The sequence below is a fragment of the Parambassis ranga genome, chromosome 14, assembly GCF_900634625.1.
Source record: "Parambassis ranga chromosome 14, fParRan2.1, whole genome shotgun sequence".
NCBI lineage: Eukaryota > Metazoa > Chordata > Actinopteri > Ambassidae > Parambassis > Parambassis ranga.
This window is the reverse complement of record NC_041034.1, coordinates 6,519,204-6,537,053: the sequence shown is the minus strand read 5'-3', so window position 1 is coordinate 6,537,053 and position 17,850 is coordinate 6,519,204. Positions and strand designations below refer to the sequence as shown.

General features: G+C 40.8%; 1 long non-coding RNA gene across 1 annotated transcript; it reads left to right on the top strand.

Annotated features, from left to right (window-relative positions):
* The first annotated feature begins 92 nt into the window (after positions 1-92).
* On the top strand, positions 93-16,853 carry LOC114445824 (uncharacterized). Its single transcript, XR_003671711.1, has 2 exons — positions 93-247; positions 16,488-16,853. It is a non-coding gene; the product is annotated as an uncharacterized LOC114445824 (long non-coding RNA).
* Positions 16,854-17,850: the final 997 nt, after the last annotated feature.

Sequence of the window (17,850 nt, the reverse complement as noted above, 5' to 3'; positions counted from 1 at the left end):
CTATTGTGCAGTGAGAGGGGTGTTGACGCGCACACAGCGGCAGATGCTGTAAATAGGAATTACTGGCAACGCCGCAGAGTTCACATGAAGCGCTGACCAAAATAAAAGTGAAAGCGAACTCTGGCGCAGCATACGGCGCACACGGGTTCTCCTCTTTGTTCGTTTTTATCCAACTTTTAACGCGTCTGTTGGACGGATTCACCTCAGCAGTCAGTCAGCAGTGGATTGATAATGATGGTGGTTTAAGGTGAGTTTTTCTCTCTTAAATATTGTAAACATTTCAAATTTAAAGACGCACATCCTGTCTCCCTATATGGCGATGGTTATGATTTTTCATAACAACCGTGATGTTTTAAAAAGAAAAAGGCGTCAAAACACACACTACAGTCGTGTTTTAATAGCATACATGTTTTATATAGTATACAATCCTCTTATTTAGATTTTTTCTTTTTTTTAGTAACATCACAAAGTGAAAGTGCAACAGGGACAGCACCGTGTGATTGTACAGTTAGCAGATCATCTGTCTTCCTTTATTCTTATACTCCATCTTTTATCTTTATTGATTTGTATTAAAACCTTTGTCCATTATAATCTACATTATGGGCATTATTGTGGCCTGTTTTATACTATAAGCCCAACTACAGAAACTCAGGCCGACTTAAAATACAACCAATAGTAAGATAAAGTACTCGATTTATGCCTAAATTCATCGTTTTATATATAATTTGATTTATTTTTTTAATTTATTTAGTTTTTAAATAACTATTTAAATAGCTGTGTAACTGCAGCCCTGCCCACTTTTGTAACCGTTTATCAAATTACCAAGCGCAGTGATATAAATGACCACCAGATGTCGCCAAAGACGTCCATTTCAGTAGTAACGTGATATATATTTTTAAAGTCATTCAATAGTGTTATGGCCATTTGGCATCCATGTCTAACAGTTATTGCTTTTTTAATTGTTTTTTTCTTTTCCTTTCTTTAATTATAATAAAAATTATATATATATATATATATATATATATATATATATATATATATATATATATATATATATATATATATATATATATATATATATATATATTTATATAACACTAATAAACAGATAGAGTAAAGCCAGAATGCTTTGTGGATATGCTCATTATCCATGTGTATTTTTTTAAGGATCAATGATTAATGTAATTGGTGACTAAAGCTGTAAATGTACAACAAAAGGTTATCCGTCTTTTTCATGCATGCTGTTCCACTCTGACAGGACAGTTTTGTTTCTTCCTATATCCTATATTTGGCACTCCACCTCTGTTACATCACCACTCAGTTTTATTCCCATACACTGTGGAGTAAAAAACTAAATATCTATTTAAACAGCTTGTCTGATGTTTGTGTAATATTCACACGCTACAGAGAGAAGATTGAAGCAAGGCGTCTGGACTTGTAGAGTTTTCTTGAAGACGTTTCGCTGCTCATCCAAGCAGCTTCATCAGTTCTAACTGTTCGGTGGGTTGTAGACCTCAGTCTAAAAAAAAACTTACAAACAATAGCACTAAATGTTTCCATACTTACCTGTGTAAGTCTGACTGTGTCGGGTGTGTCTAACGACTGGTCAATGACTATGAGACTGCCGGAGGGGGACTGGTGATAGCCCTTTGTTCTTGCTGTGAGCAATCTATTTCACGAATGAACACCAGGGGTCAGCATTGGTCAATATTTAGAGGAAACAGTGCATCATGCATAACCACCAGATGGCGCCAAAGCCCGTAATATAAACATGGCCTTCACTACCTGTTTATCAGAATCAGAAATTACTTTATTTATCCCCGAGGGGAAATTCTTGTTTGTTACAGACAAATTTAAATCCCTGAGTATCTAAAGAACATATTTACTATTATATAAAAACCTTTACATAGTAAAGAGCATGACATGAATGTACAGTGTCTGACTGACTGTTACAGTTCAGACTTTAGTAGTTTGATTGAGACAGGCAGGAATGACTTCCTGTGTCTCTCAGTGGTGCGTCGTGGGAGTCGGAGTCTGTTGCTGAACGAGCTCCTGTAGCTGGTCAGCACAGTGTGGAGCGGGTGGGACAGTCCAGTATGGTCTTTATTTTGGACAACACCCTCCTCTGACACACCTCTGTCAGAGAGTCCAGATCCTCTCCCACAACATGGTCGGCCTTCCTGATGATTCTGTTAAGTCTGTTTATGTCCCTCACCCTCAGACTGCTGCCCCAGCAGACAGCAGCATACATGATGGCACTGGCCACCACAGACTCATAGAACATCCTCAGCATCGAGTAGACTTTAAGTTGTCCTGCAGCTGGATAAGATGCCCTATAAAAACAGTGATAATGAATGGTCCAGATTAGAGGCAGTGATACATGAGATACTTTGAACCCAATCAGTCCAGCTGGATCTTTAGATAATAGTGTTACAAGAAGCTCCCCCTTACTGTAACTCTGTACTGTAACATACAGATAAAGAACACGTCTCACATGTACCTGCACCATATAGAATAGAACTACTTCATTCATCCCAAGCTGTTACAGCAGCAACATACAGACAGTCAGCATACTAAACCTACACCTGTAAGGTAAAGTAAACATCATTAACAAGAGAAAATAAAAATAAAACAAAATTGTGCAATTTTGTAAAGCTAACCTTGTGCAAATCTGTCAGTTACAACAACAGTCAGTGTTATCTATGGCACAGAGATGAGGTGTTATACAGGTTAAAGTCATGATGCAGGACGGATAGGTATGCGTCCCATTTTCCATGGAAGCTGTTCTGCAGTTGAAAACGTTCTTTATCTGTTATCATGGATGAGATAACACACCGCCACAGATTCCAACAGAAGGTCGTTGACAGTGTGGTTCAACACTTTCAAATCGTCACTCTGCTCATTTTGTGTGGAGTTTTGACCGCCTTAAAGGCTTGTGTTCTGTTTCATGTCTGACTGCGGCTGTGAGCAGTGTTACATTCTGGCTCAAGACGCCCCGCAATCTTTTCAAACCCTGTTTACATTCCAGTCAGACGGAGCAGCGCTGCATGGGTGGCATTTCCTGTTATCTGATAATCTTATGATGTTTGCTGGTATTTGAGTGGGTTGTGAATGCACTCTTTAAAGACATTTACTTGAAAAATCCCAGGTTTGATCTCATAGTTTTTAATATGTCAATCGGACCCCCGGCCTAAAATAATCACAGGGTTATCTGCTGCCATGACTTGATCCGATTTTAGATAGGCAGGAAGGAAATGTATGACTGTGAGCTCCTCCCTTGGGGGGGGGGGGGGGTTGCTGTGTTTTTGGTCCTGCAAGCTCTCTCTGTCAGGATGCCATTGGATTTCCTAACTCCCGGTGCATTTCTTATAAATGCCTCTCCCTGCTTGTGTGCAGCAGCACCACCTCCTGGTCAGAAAACAGAACTGCACGGCACTGCTTTCTCTCAAATCACGTGATTTAGAAGAAATCGGGCCTCCAGCTCAGAGGAGGCAACCGTCTCTGTTGTAGACTCAGAGAGACTGTGGTGCACTTTTATTTCTCTCATCTCTTTAAAGGGTGGGTTGCAACATGAGCAACAGGGTCGTCATGACCGGTGGGTGGGATATTTTTAGATGGACTGTTTTTTTATTTTTTTATTTTTTTTGGAGGGGGGGGGGGTGTTTAAAGGCACAGCATACATCTTTACTTTCTCCCTCCTGTAATGATCCATGATTAGAAATAATTGTGTTTTCTCATATCTAGCCTGAGGTTGAGCTTAGTATCAATTGAACTGTGAATGGCAGCTTTTCTATAGCACATCAAAAAAGAAAAATCTGTGGTATGCTTTGGCTTTGTTTGCTTCCTGTTGTCACCCCTTTGTAGTTGTATTTGCTATGTCTTCACGGCACCTGTGGCCACTCCCACAGCAGATGGCACAGCAGCACAAAGACAGGTGATTCCAGGTAAACGACCTGGTTAGACCTATGCTCACAGGCTCCTACACAAACACACTATCTCCATTTTTATATTTGTGGAATATTAATGTAGCGGTTTCCAAACGTAATGCTGCTGAAACTCAACTTCTTAAGACATTGGTGCATGAATGGTGTCATTCTTTTATTAGCATGAATGATGCACTATTGGACAGCACTTTAATTTAGCTGTACTCTATGGCAGCACTGTGTCTTCTTGCAAATTGGCCTCACGTTTGACATCAGATTTTTTGTTTGTCTGCATTTTGCTCATGACACACTTTGAAACGGGCACCGTGGGTGAGACATTCAGTGGTTTGAGTGTTTCCTGTGTGTGTGCGCACAGCACATTGTTGAACTCTACAGCTCATTCCTTGAGTGCTATTTACACTCTATGCAGCACAGGCAGAGGTCTGCCTGGCCAGATAACCTTTTCACTGCACCAGGACATAGTGGTACACATGTGTTTTGTATGAACTCCAATAAATTCTTCCAGGAATGTAAGAGTTTTAACCTTTGGGGTGACAAATTACTCTCTCTATAAACAGACTACCAATCATCCAGGATTTAATGTTTACCATACATACAGAATTGTGTGTTGTTGTTGTGTGTTTGCAGCCTTCCCTGGCTTCGGTGCAAGGCTTCAGGAAGTGGATTCACACAGATAAACATTGCTGGTTGTAGAGGGCAGGGTGTCTTTGTTACTAAGTTAACAAGTGTGGCTCTTTGCAATGGAAATACTGGCACATTATTTGAATGTGTGTGTGTTTTGCTGAGATTTACAAGAATAAAGAAAAAGAAAATTGTTGTTCCAATCAACATGACAAACTGTATTCGTGTAATTTGTGTGTTTTTAAAAGTGGAAGACATGGATGCAGCTTCTTGTTACAGTGGGCCCTGTCTGTGTGGTCTGTGGGTGTGATTGAAATAAGGAATAAAAGGACAAATGAGGATGTGAGTAACTTTGCTAAGGAGATGATTGTGAAAGCTAAGACTGCTGGCTCAGAGACTCTCCAAAGCAGCAGCCTTAATGGTGGCTGTAATAGAACCAGGCACATGTCTATGTGTGGATTCACCGCGATGGCAGCCGAAAACAGTGGCTGCATGCTAGCAGTTATGAATGTTATGAATTTGTGTGTTGTTGTGAGATGATCTTTACTCAACCCCTTAACACCTCCTTTTTATTGCCTAACCTTAACCAGCAGTTATTTATGCCATATCCAGCCGTGGTTAAACATGAAACTTACTGTGGGTAAAAACAGAACAGCTCGTGGTGTAAGGGGGGCTCAAACCTTGAACTCTTGAGTAAAAGTCTGCCGCATTGCATAGACCTCTACTATATGCAACCTACCTCCTTGCTCCAACTTGTGCAGCTGTATCGTTCCCATGATTGGATGACGTCAGGCACTACGTCTATATTGTCCACTAGCATAAACATGTCCATGTATTATTGACCAAGTCTAGGGGGCGTGCTGAGTGTTAGTAGGCACCATGCATGGGGCTACAGGCTGGAGAGAGCCCCTGCTGATCCCTGTCCTGCATATTACTTTCTAAGGGCGCCTGAATGCCGTAAACGGACCATAAAGGGTGGCGCCTGGGCTTTGTTTACCTGGGAAAGGATGGCAGCAAGTTGCAATAACATTACTGAAGAAACAGTGCAGCCATGCACCTAAACTGGTCCATCCCCACCAAAAAAATGACAGTAGTGATTGTAATGAATAGAAGCAGCCAGTGTTTATGTGCTTATGCGCCCTACACCATCAGCCTGTGTCCCTGGTGGTATTAAACAGGTGTGTTTAATGTTGTAGCTGCTCATTGTGTGTACACCTGCATTCATTTATTCACATGATGTTGCTGTGAAAAAAAGAAGCATGATCCATAAAGAAAAAGGAGGCGATGATATCCAAAGTAATACATTATTCGCATGTGTGTTATTTATGACACCGTTCATCAAAAAGAGGCCTGCAGGGTGGTGATCGTCCCATGCGGTTGGTGCCACCTGCTGCCTTGTGATTGGACGCATGCTTGTTTTGCTGCACGGTGTGTTAGTGTAGGCACTGTGCCATCCTGTGTTCTACATCCACTCCTCTGTGTGTGTGTGTAAAATAGAATGGAAAGGAAACAGAGAGAGAAAGAGGCAGGGAGGGAGGGACGTCTGGTCTTTCCAGTAATTAGGTCTATTCTTGCAAACGGCCTTCTTTGGGGTTTAACAGAACCATGGAACAAGGATACCATCTAATGTGCAACCACACCTGAAACATAGACCTAGTGAGTAAGTCAGATGACTTCTGGTTAATACTTTATCTCTCACTCACACCTAAATTGCTCTCACCTACATAGATATATTGCTCACTGGTGGCATTTTGGCAAACAGGTAACTCTTGTTTATTGAGTGGCACTAGCCAACAGGATCTGATTACATCAAACAGATGCTTTGCATGAATTACATCCCTGTTCTGCAGACTGTGTTCATCAAACTTTATAACTTTGTCAAACCCCAGCCACGTTTACCTTTTAGGATGTCAGTTATTTTTAAGATTACTGAGAAAAGTGTAGTCAAAACTTCTTGTGAGTAAAATCACCACCACAGCGGGCTGCATGTAGGCATTTGATGCGGTGCAAAATGTGTGAAGTTCTTTGAAAGCAAACATGCAGAGGAGGGCCTGGACCTGGGCGCCAACCAAAAAGTAAACTGCAGAGCATAACCTGGATGCTAATATTAACACTGGATTAATACATTTATGAAGCCAAATGTTGCTCAACATTCATATCTTTGATTCTATTATATCTGACATGTAGCTAACTCCTCCATTTATAGTGTAATTTCTTTACTGTCAATAGCTTTTTCACATTTTTGGATCTGATGCTGGCAGTTTTTTTACGTTGTGAATCTAAATGTTGTGCTGTCTGCCAACATTTTTATCCTCTTGACAAGCAGAGACCTGACTTCACAGTGTAAAAGCAGTTTTTTTTTCACCATGCCAGCCGGTTCAGATTACAGTTTTAACTGCGATAACAGTTGCCTAGCTGCTGTTTTTCTTCATAAACATGATGTTGTTTTTTATATGGTCCAAAGTGCTTTGACGGATAAGGATGTAGTAAGAACACAAAGCAAAATCAATTCAGTTATATCAACTTGTTGAGGCAGTTAAAGCACAGTTTAAACAGAAGGAATAGGAAGCCACTGAAGTGATATGGAGATGGGATGGAAACCTGGCCCATCTGATGGTGTGTTTAGTTGGGTTAAATCTGCAGGTTTCATGTATATTTCCATCACTTGTCTGCTTGTTTTTTGTTTTGTTTTTTTTTGATAAGTGCATCCTGTTGTTAAAAAAACAGAAGTTTGTTTGCTGAAGTAGAGTTCAGGTCCTGCTGTCTACAGCATCGCTCGTATTATGTTCCTACTACCGATGATGGGCCTCATTGTAGGTACATACTTTGTACCTTTTTTTTATTTTTTGTACTTTTTATCCTTAAGTTATATGTTGTGGGTTTAAGAGTAAAGCAATGTATATCCAGTGTATGTGGCGGTATTGACGACAGAGCTGACTTTGACTTTATTGGCTGTTTGTTCCTGTGACACACAGTACATCAGCTCTGGTATGTTTATACTGTTTGTAACAGCTAATATAAAGGCAGCCCTTGCATTTCCAGTAAATCAGGAGGCTTCTATTACCACACACACCCACACACACACATGCACACACACACACCCACAGAGTATCTCTTACAATCTCTCTGCAGCTCTGTTTAACACATTCACAGACGTCTGCAGACATCGTATCTACAACTAACTGAATGAAAGGTTCCTCCTGGAGGAAGAGTGGAGGTGGTGGTGGAGGTCTGACTAATACTGCATCACCAATAAAGACTGTGTTGAGTGTTGAGTGTTTGAGTGTGTGTTGACTACCTTGAGGGGTGGTGATTATATGTTTGTCTGACTGTGGTTCCGGGTTTGATTCTGACTGAGGCCTTTCTGTGTGGAGTTTCTTCCTGTGCCTGCGTGGGAGTTTCTCTGGGTGCTCTGGCTTCCTCACACATTCTGAAGACGTGCTTGTTAGGTTGAGGGTGAATGGTTGTTTGTCTGTGCATGTTGCCCTGTGATGTACTGGTGACCTGTCCAGGGTGTTACCCTGCCTCTCACCTGTAGATAGCTGGGATAGACTCCAGCCCCCTTGTGATCCTCAGATGATGGATGGATGGATCTCATCCACATTATATATACTGTATATTTCACTTCACGTTTGATAGAACATTGTTTCCCTTTTTTAGACAACATACAGACAGAGACAGAGACAGACTGATAACATCACATTCATTACACATTCCCCCCAGAGACTCTAATGGGCCAAACAGCAAGCTATAAAACTTGCAGCTTAGGCATGGATCAAATAACTGAGTAACAACTACACTACAGATACAGTATAAAGTACATCACCAATAAAGACTGCGTTGCATTTTCAGTTGTCTGTGAAATTGGGAGACACTAAGGCTTTTTAATTCCTCTTTTTCCTCTCATTCTAATTAGTAAGACGGACCTGAGCACACAGCAGCAACACACACGTTTATAGAACTTCAGTGTGACTTGTTTCCCCTATTGTTATCTGCAGCGTCCATCTTAAATAAGCACCCATAAATTTCCCTCAAAACTCCCGAACTTGCAGGGGCACATTGCAAAAAGGAAGTGCTCTGCGTGTGGTGGTAATTTAAACAAAAAAAAAGTTTCATGTGAAAGAATGTTTCTCATCCATTAAAACAAAAATACAGGGGCGCGGGGTTCAAACTCAAAATGTCCAGGAGATAAAAAATTCATGAACTAATCAAAGACTGTGCCGAAGCCAAAAATAATAAAGTCTGGGGCTCAGGAGACAGAGCCAGGGGCAGAGATGACAGGGGCCACAAGGAACCCCGCCAGAGACCAGAGATGCGGACCCCCCGCCCCCCGGGGTCCGGGCAGAACACCAGAACCAAAGACGAGGCAGCGGACCCTCCGAGGTACAGACAGGACACTATTGTTATCTGCAGCTTCCATCTTAAATAAGCACCCATAAATTTCCCTCAAAACTCCCGAACTTGCAGGGCCACATTGAAAAAAAAAAGTGCTCTGCGTGTGGTGGTAATTAAAAAAAAAAAAAAATTTCATGTGAAAGAATGTTTCTCATCCATCAAAATGGAACTCAATCAGCTCCACAAATTACTCTAAAATAATAATAATCGTCGTCCTTTGTGTCATTGTCATCATCATAATAGGGGGTGGCAGACATGTCCTATAAGTGTCTCTGTGTCAGACAACACAATGCAAAGCTAGCATATAAATTATCACTTTTTGTGACACACTTGGATGTTGAAATCATAGCATGGATAGCTCAGATAAGCCCGCCTATAGGCCTGGTCGTCTACTGCGTTTTTTTACTTCCTGTCATTGTTTTTGATTTACTCATTATGAAAGTGACAGCTTCTGCCATCTCAGCGCTGAGAACAGAACGCACAGAAGGCCTGTCGACGAGTGCTCTGCTGCCTCCGCCATGTGTGCTAAAACACAACTTATCGTGAGAACTGATACTCTGACCTCTTTATTTTTAGTCATGTTCAGCTTTGTACAAAGTTATATGGATATTTTCCCGAGGGCAGCTACAAGTGTGTGTGATGATGAGTGTGCCGCCATGAGCCATCCTTAATTTTTCAGCGTGAGTCACTGTGAAACTAACACATATCGACTGTCAATTATAGCTATACTGGGATGACAATAAATGAGTCAGAAATAGTGAACATAATCATGACACTTCACCCAGGTGCAGCCTCCAGCGAACACTCAGCAAATTTAAAGTTATTTCTGAATGAAAACAGGACAGGAGCTGATTTGAATGTTGTGCAACATTACCAGCAACTTGCTTTTTTCACCTCTTTATTTAAGACTCATCAAGCTGTGAAAGATCTCATTTACATTTTAGAGCAAATTCTGCAGAAACTCAGTAAATTAAACTATGTGTACAGAGACACCTGCAGTGCCATGACGTCAGTCTTCTGGCATCGCTCATGCATGTGGAGCTTTGTGCATCTAACAGTAGACATTAGAGCGTAGTGTTGACATTAAATCATTCAAGCAGATGTCTCCTAACCTGAAAATCCACCTTGTGTGGTTCAGTGTCTGCTGTTATGTTTGGCTCATCAACCCTTCTGATGATACCTAATTAAAACAGAAACGTCTTCGTGTTTTGCAGGTTGTTGTAGTAGCACGCCCACGCCCGCGCCCGCGCCCGCGCCCGCACCCGCCAGTTGGTATTAAATTTACCTTGAGGGGTTGTGATTATACGTTTGTCTGACTGTGGTTCCGGGTTTGATTCTGACTGAGGCCTTTCTGTTTGGAGTTTCTTCCTGTGCCTGTGTGGGAGTTTCTCTGGGTGCTCTGGCTTCCTCACACATTCTGAAGACGTGCTTGTTAGGTTGAGGGTGAATGGTTGTTTGTCTGTGCATGTTGCCCTGTGATGTACTGGTGACCTGTCCAGGGTGTTACCCTGCCTCTCACCTGTAGATAGCTGGGATAGACTCCAGCCCCCTTGTGACCCTGCACTGCAGGACGAAGAGGGTTCAGATGATGGATGGATGGATCTCATCCACATTATATATACTGTATATTTCACCAATTGCTTGTTTGATAGAACATTGTTTCCCTTTTTTAGACAACATACAGACAGAGACAGAGACAGACTGATAACATCAGATTCATTACGCATTCCCGCCAGAGACTCTAATGGGCCAAACAGCAAGCTATAAAACTTGCAGCTTAGGCATGGATCAAATAACCGAGTAACAACTAGACTACAGATACAGTATAAAGTACATGTGTATTTTATTGTGATAATACAGTCGATGGAATTTATGAAAAACTACATGAACTAAATAAACGACAGTTTGTGGCTTTGAACATTCGGGGTGAGACCATGGGTGTGTAGTCTATCTATTGCTGGCTGGGATTTCCTGTGAGAGTATCAAATAAACTGAAAACAAGCTGCAGTGTGACAGCTCTTGTACTTGATACAGTTGATACAGTATAATGATCTGCAGCTTTTCTGCAGACTGTCCATTCCCTATTGAACCTTGAAGTTTGTTTTTCACGTTCCCGCTTTCCAGCTGCACATAACATGTAATAACAGAGCAGGACAGCACTCTGCAGATACTGAGAAAAGAAGAAAGGATGTGACACATTATGTGATGTATTTAGTGCTCATTACTCGTGTGAAAACGCTCTGCTGTACCCAGCTGCACGGCTGCAGCCTCTCTGCACGGCTGTTAATAGTCAAGCTGCACAGAGAGATTGTATCAAAATTCAGCTGCACTTGTGCTGCTGTACTGAACTTGTAGCTGTACTTTACGTTTGACCTTCTATTACAAATGTGTTATTATGTAGTTAGTGAGGCAGTCAACAATCCACAATCACGGTAGCAGCTCTGTGAGACAGTAGCTGCCTAACTGCCTAACTGCCTAACCTAATCTGTCTAACTGAGCAGCCAGGTTCTCTCTGAGGTCACAGCCTGCTGCATAACACTCTGCAGACTAGTTTTTTGTCTGGTATTACCCCAACAGCAGCCATGCAAGTGAAGAAAAGGCCAAAAAAAGGTGTTAGTTTACACATTTGCCTGTTCTGTTGCATTATTTTATGTATTCTGTCAATGTCAACTTGGTTTATAAAGCACAGTTAAAACTTAAAAGCAATATACTGTACAATGATCAGGCCTAAACATGCAACAGACAATTTGGCAAAGACACAAAGTTGTGCTCAACTCTTGAATGCTAATGAAAAAAATCTGTTCCATAGCCGTGGGGCAGCCTGTGCACATTCAGGAGCAACTGACTGGCTGACCTGTTCAAGTTCATTTGTTTGTCATTAAACAACATGAAAGAAAGAACATGGGTCGAGCCTCACAGCCTCAGGGAGGAACATCTCGGCCTCCGATAGCAACCGATTGCTATCGGATCCTGCGTGGAGTATTGGCTGGTTGTCATTCTCTTCCTGCTCTGCGCGCACCAGAGAGGTACATGCGGTTGCTATCGGATTGTAAAGAGAAGTTACACTAATTTAACAAAAAAGGCATCAGAATGAAATCTCCTACCCTACCTTTATGTAAATCCTAGATGTTTTTAAGACCTGCTGTTGCTACTATGAGGCATGTTACACTGCTAGTAGATGTTTCCCTGCCAACACAAACACTGCAGGATGCTGACAGACACACACACTGAAAATCTGGAAGAACAGGCCCAAAAACAGATTATAATCAAATACATTCCTGCTCGCTGTCTTTTATCATCATTTTTATAAAAACACTTGCTTATTCGGCAGCAGAGGTGGTGTCCTGAATTCCTCCACCCAGTTTATTCCTTGGTCAGCTGTTTTGAAACTTGCCGCCGCCATCTTGGCAACTTTGTGCATGTTACTATCACTTTTCATGTACGCAAACACATCACGACATCCCTCTGTGCCACATCATTCAGGATTATTTAACAAAACTGTCATGTTTGCTAGGGGATGATTCCTCTATGCTAAATGTACAGGTGTTGTGTAATTACATTGTAAACAACTGAAATATTAGTCACCGTCACGAGACTGTAAAATCTAGGGAAATACCACGCCGGCTTGTTTAACCCTGCCGGTTTGTGGTGTGTGTGTGTGTGTGTGTGTATAAGCGCCAAAGCTTCAGGGGAAGTAACCTCTCACATGTTCAAAGTCATTTCACAACAAAGTGACTAAGAGTAAAGCAGTGTCATTCAAAATTAAAAAAAAGTTTACAACTATCAGGTGGAAAGCACCCGAAATATCTGATTCACACACACACACATTTATTTCCCCTTCTTACAGTTGGTCCTCTTATGTGGGTGTTTTTCGCTGCTTTATGCATACTGTCCATCTCCAGTTTTGATATCACACCCTTTCCTGAGGCAAAGAACATGAACACACTTTCTCATCTGAATGCAACATAGCCGCTGCCCCGTGGCAGCTCATATATCTTATTCCTCTGTGCTGCTGCTGCTGTAAAGGTTGACTGTTGGTGTGATTTGGTACTAAAAGCTGGAAGTCAATGGATAAAGCAGAAGTATGCTGCCACATTAGACAATAGTTCAATACTCTCACATCCATCCGTCACTGTAAACTGCAGCCATTTGCGTCTAGATAAAGATATTATCACTTTCTGAGGAAAACGCCTCTTGGCAGAAAATATGTTCCACTTCCTTCTTCCCAGCTCTTTGTTTGTGTGACTATGGCAGAAAATACAGACACATCAGTGAGGGTTTCTTTGACCGAGTGTGTAATGTGGGTGTTTTATTTCAGTGTACACACTGAAATGTATCCTGAACTTTGAAAGTAATCTTTCATTTCATGTCCAATAACCGGAAGGTTGGTGGTTCGATCCCAACTCCTCCCTAGTCACTGTTGTGTGTTCTTGGGCAAGACACTTCACCCTAGCCTGTGGCGTGCCTTGCTAGTCATTGTATGACACTGCTTGGCAGCAGCCTTAACAAATTTCCCTCGGGGATTACTAAAGTATCTAAAATAAAAAAAAATAAAAAATAAATAAAAATAAAAGTGCAATAAATGCAATAAAACACATTAATGGACCACAATTTGATGTCAAACATGGATCCATTAATCCAAATCCAAGACAAGAACAAGTAAAATCACTTTGTTAATTATTTAAAAAATAAACAAACACATTGAGTTAAGTGATAACCCGTCAATCCAGAGTATCCAGTGTCTATTTGCTGGTGTAGTCACACTTACTGTAGTTTTGATATTTTACTGTGCAGCAATAAGTTTTATGTTACTGCTGCTCTATGACTGAATAAATAATATGTTTGAGACATAATTCATCCTTTCTCCTACATTTACATTCTTACTCTCGCACACATCAAACTCTCCCAACTCTTAAAGTCTCTTATATACATATATATTGTAGTGTACAAAGATTTAGGCAGCCTCACAATGGGGCAACAGTTTTGTAGTGTGATTACACTTTGAGTACAAGTTTATTTAAAATGAATGAAATGGTAAAAGGATAAATTGAATCAACTTGGTCTAAAGAATTGTATTTTTATTAACTACAGAATAAAATCTGAGATTAAATGCAGTAAATATGAAGATATGTACAGAAACAGGAAGTAAAAAGAATGAATGAAATGTTGGAGCGATGGTGATGAAGAGGATGCAGTTAAGTTTCTCTCAAACAAATAATCTAATCCTAAAGTGTAAACTGGTGTTTGAATGTAATTATTAGAATCTGGACATCGTCCCTGATCAAGGTGCAGGTGTGAGGAGGTTGCAGCCCACTTTGAGAAGGTTGTGGAGCTGGATGCTCTTTAAGATCAGAACCTCGGTGCTGGTTGTCGTGGCAAAAAATGACCTTCAACTTCCAGTAAATACCATCAGGCATAATATCAGGCACTGTGGCTGCAAATAGTAACCTTCTATGAGTGTGATGCAGGTGCAGTTCTACACATTTCCAGTCAGATTAGCTCAAATAAGGCAATAAATAATAAGGACAAATGAAGTGATTCAGCATTTTTCCACCATATGGCGCCACCGTCCCCACAGACGACGACTTCGAGTGATGAGCCCTAAGTACGTCACATAAAGTGTCACATCATTTCTTCTTTCTTTAGTGCCTGCAGAGTGCTGCCCTGCTCTGAGCATACACGTTTATTGTGCCGCTGTTAAACCTGCAGACGTCTGTTAGTCGTAACACCGGTTGGTGTGCCCAGGTCATAGCCAGCTGTTCAACCTGCTGGATCCTCAGCTGAGGGTTGATGTAAAAAACTAAGCTTCTCTAAATGTTCAAAAAAAACTATTTTGATTGAGAGCTTTGTATCAGAGCCAGGCAGAGGGGAGGTTCTGTCTCAATCTGGGCTGAGCTGGACTAGGTCAGTCACAGAGTCTGACGTGAAGACGTCTCATCTCGTCTTGCGTTCCTCAGAAGAACAAGCCAGTGAAGAGTGTTATCTCATGCAGATCTTCTGGGTGGAGACAGCGAGTCATCTTCACATCCAGAGTCAAGTTACAACCTGCTGGGTCTCAAAGTGATGTCTGTGCTTCGGAGACATGTAGAGTTGGTTGTATTTTGTATATAGAAAATAATGAGCACATATATAGAGTGTGAAGTGTCCCTGTGGAATGCACCAGAAGGTTTTATGACTGGTCTGGTCAGCCTTTGTCTCCTGGTCTGAGGAGGAAGAGTCGTATTTCTGGAGTTTTTGTTGTCCTTGTTGTGGGGTGATGAATACAAATCATTGATAGCTAGCTGTCCAGATTTCCTGTGTGTGGAGTGCTTAGATGGTGGTCTCTTCCTGAGGAATGCTCATTTCTGACACTGTGGAGCATCAGACATTGACAGTTCTTTTTGGAAGAAGGTAAAAATACAACCACGGCATCACACTATAAAAAAGTCTTAAGTACATTTTTATGTATCTATACTTTACTTAAGTTAAAATAATAGTGCAAACTTTAGACTTTTACATTTTGAGGCTGTTACTCTCTACTCCACCACATTTCAATCAGGAGAGACTAAATGTTTAGATGAGAAAGAATTTATTGAAGTACAATGAATGAATGAATTGCGCTTTGGCATTCTAGACCCCGATGCGATGACCGACATCCGAAGGGGGAAAGGACAGGAGATGAGGCCGCTTAGGCAGGAATCCCCCCGGGTCTAGACCTGGTGGTGGTGAAGGAGCAAAAGAGCAGGGGATAAGAGGCCTTGCCCTGATGAGGAACTGGTGGTGCTTGGGGTGGAGGAGGGTTGCCGAAATCGATCCGAAAGACAGCTGGAGATGAGACGGAGAAATTTTAAATGAATTGCTGAGCGGTGATTGGGCAGGAGAGGGACGGCTCGGCTGTTGATTGGTGGGGGAGTTGCTCTATATTAACCAGCTGATTAAGTGGGAGGCAGAGAGAGAGAAAGGGGCGAGGGAGAAGGTGGGACAAGTGTGAGGTGGATGATAAGGGAGAGGTGGATGGAAGAAGTGATAAAAGAGTGAAGATAGTCTTCCTGATTGAACTTGCGCTAAGAGCTTCATTTCTACAATGTTTGTCGTTACTCGTTACATTTTTTTGCCAAAATGTTGCCCTGATCTACACAAAAATATGGATTGTGTTGCTGTCTCTGAAGTTTAAACCAATCTAAAACTCTATCCTGATGGGCTTAATGGATGGATTGGGAGGGCGGGGCGTAATCTCACTTCCTCTGTCTTCATTGAAGAAAACCAATCAGTAACTGATTGTTTCCGTTTCTATCAAACTCTCTTACACCTCAGCAATTTAAATTGTTAGAGTTTGACAGTTAACAGAGTTTGATAGTGTGAGTGTGAGACTATGATAGTAAATGTGAGAGAGATGAATTATGTCGGCCTCCTCTTAAATTTGACTTCTTGTTCTTGACTTTTCAGCCTTGTTACATTGAAATTCAAAATTTAATAGGTGCAAGAAAACTTTGGAAATGATGTATTAGAGCAATAATAATAAACTCTTTGTCCTTTGTGTGTTCAAAGGGTCGTCAAAAGATCAAAAGTTATCAGTGCTCCTCGTCCTCCACGTCTGCAGCAGGAAAAAGAGCAGACTGATGGTCACCTGCCTCTAAAGGAACTATGTCTGAAACTGACAGACTGTGGGATTTGGACAAATATACATTCAGCAAAATTTGTATAAAAACATATATATGTGTGTGATGTACACTGTTTCACATCTCTTTTCATTTCCAGTCTACAGGAGAGGAACCTCGCTGCCACTAATCCCACAAAGCTCATCTGTTGTTATTATATAGGACATCAGAGAGTGGGTTGCATGTATTTCCTTGGCTTGTGATATCACACATTTGAAGTGTTCATGTAGAAATAATAAAATATGAAAAGCTGGAATCTGCGTCTTTTGGTGTTTTTATAATGTTTTAATAATCCTGAAGCCGGGGTGTTTTGTCATTGACACATATATATATATATATATATACATATACACACACACACACACTACCGTTCAAAAGTTTGGGGTCACCAGGCCAATTCTATATCTACTCTGATCAGTATAACAGTTCTGTATATATATATGTATATATATATATATATATATATATATATATATATATATATATATACACACATATATATACACATATATATACATGTATGTGTGTATATATATATATATATATATACACACATATACATATATATACACATACATGCATGTATATATATATGTATATATGTATATATATATATATATACACATATATACGTGTATGTATATTATACGTGTATAAAATATGTATTTATTTTTAACTCAGCACACACTTTCAACACTCATTTTAATGAATAGGTTTCAGGTGCTCCTTATAAAGACATGTAATATACTGTAAACAGTGTTGGGAAGTTAATGAATTACATGTAACGCAGTTATGTAATTACATTATTTTTCCATGACAAAGCAGCAGGCTGCATACCCACAGCCTTCTGATTGGTTCTCGCCTTGCTCGCTGCTGGTAAACAGAGCATTCATTCGTAATTAAGAAAAGTAATGAAAATGTTATCAAATGTAATTAGTTACATTACTTAGTTAAACTAATATACTACATTTGTAACCAATGACTTTTCTAATCTTCCCAACACTGACTGTAAAACACACACTTTACACAGCAACATCTAGCGCAGGCTTTAAAAAGGATTGGACACGTTGGCTGTTACATTCTTGTTAAATGAGTCGACACCAGCACAACATTTAAAACATGTTTTCTGGAAGCAGATGTTCATTCAGGCACGAGTATGTGTCCATCCAGGTTGAATTCCCCATCACACCCCTTTTCTTTGTAAATGCTGAATATTAATGCTGATTTGCAGTGTGACACACGTTGTGCAATGA